Here is a 1209-nt window from a genome sequence, read left to right on the forward strand (position 1 = left end):
ATGTGTGTTTGTAAGTGTGTGTGTGTGTGACTTTGTATCTGTGTTTGTCCCACGCCACTGCTTGACAACTGGTGTTGGTGTGTTTCTGTTTCCGTAACATAGCGGTTCGGTAAAAGGGTATGATAGAATACGTACCGTGCATTAAAGTTAAATGGTACTGGGATCGATTCGTTGACCTAACATCCTTCATGCCCTAGCATGGCCGCAGTCTAATAACTGAAATAAAGCAAAGGTACATTATATATATATATAGAGAGAGGAGAAACTGTACAAAGTGTATAAATCGATGTTGAGTAAAGCACCGGGGCACCGTTTCTATTACCAGTATGCATTTCTTTATGTATGCATGTCTACACATGTTTGAGGGGCTTCTTTCAGTTTCCGTCCAGCAAATGCACACGCAAAGCTAAACATTTCCCCAAGGTTCCATGAAGCAGAACCAACCTCGATCCGTGTGGCCGCGAAGCAAAACTGACAAACACACCCGAGGATCCATCCATCCATCCATCCATCCATCCATCGATACTTACATACGTATCGTCTTGAGCTACTCTCTTTTGTGAAACAATTTCGTTAACGTAAGTCGTCTGACAGTTTATCGTATACATGTACGTGCGTGCGTCCGTGTGTGTGTGTGTGTGTGTGTGCGTGTGTGTGTGTGTGTGCGTGTGTGTGTGTGTGCATGTGTGTGTGTGTGTGTGCATGTGTGTGTGTGTGTGTGCGCGCTCTTGTGTTTGCATCCATCTCCTCTCAACAGGTGTTGCTTTGTTTACGTTTCTGTAATTTACTTTTGGAAAACTGAGTATTGGGGTCAATTTTTTAGACTAAATCCCTATTGACGATGTCGCAGACGAAACACGTAAAGTGATACACACACATACACTGGTGTTTTGGGGCGATTACAGTCCTTCTCAGCATATATGTATACAATTATGTGCTTTAATATGTACTATGTCCTTCAATATGTACTAAATTATGTACTTTACAATTATGTACTTTAACTACACCATTAGTGCATTTTAGCTCTTATTTCTGGCAATTTAGTTGGTATAAAAGGCTAGTCATATTTGCTGACAATTATAGTTTTTTCTAAGGGTAATATATTGCATACGGCTGTCTCTCTCTCTCTCTCTCTCTCTCTCTCTCTCTCAGACTCTCTCTCTCTCAGACTCTCTCTCTCTCTCACTCTCACTCTCTCTCTCTCTCTCT

At 41.7% G+C, this 1209-nt stretch overlaps 1 long non-coding RNA gene across 1 annotated transcript in view; it reads right to left on the bottom strand.

Annotated features, from left to right (window-relative positions):
- The window catches only part of LOC106870774 (uncharacterized), a 7006-nt gene that overhangs the window by 1468 nt on the left and 4329 nt on the right, over positions 1 to 1209 (bottom strand). The window contains exon 2 of the long non-coding RNA XR_001409569.1: positions 136 to 216. This is a non-coding gene — a long non-coding RNA (uncharacterized LOC106870774). The remainder of the gene's footprint in view (positions 1 to 135; positions 217 to 1209) is intronic.

The sequence above is a fragment of the Octopus bimaculoides genome, chromosome 6 (assembly GCF_001194135.2).
Source record: "Octopus bimaculoides isolate UCB-OBI-ISO-001 chromosome 6, ASM119413v2, whole genome shotgun sequence".
NCBI classification, from domain to species: domain Eukaryota; kingdom Metazoa; phylum Mollusca; class Cephalopoda; order Octopoda; family Octopodidae; genus Octopus; species Octopus bimaculoides.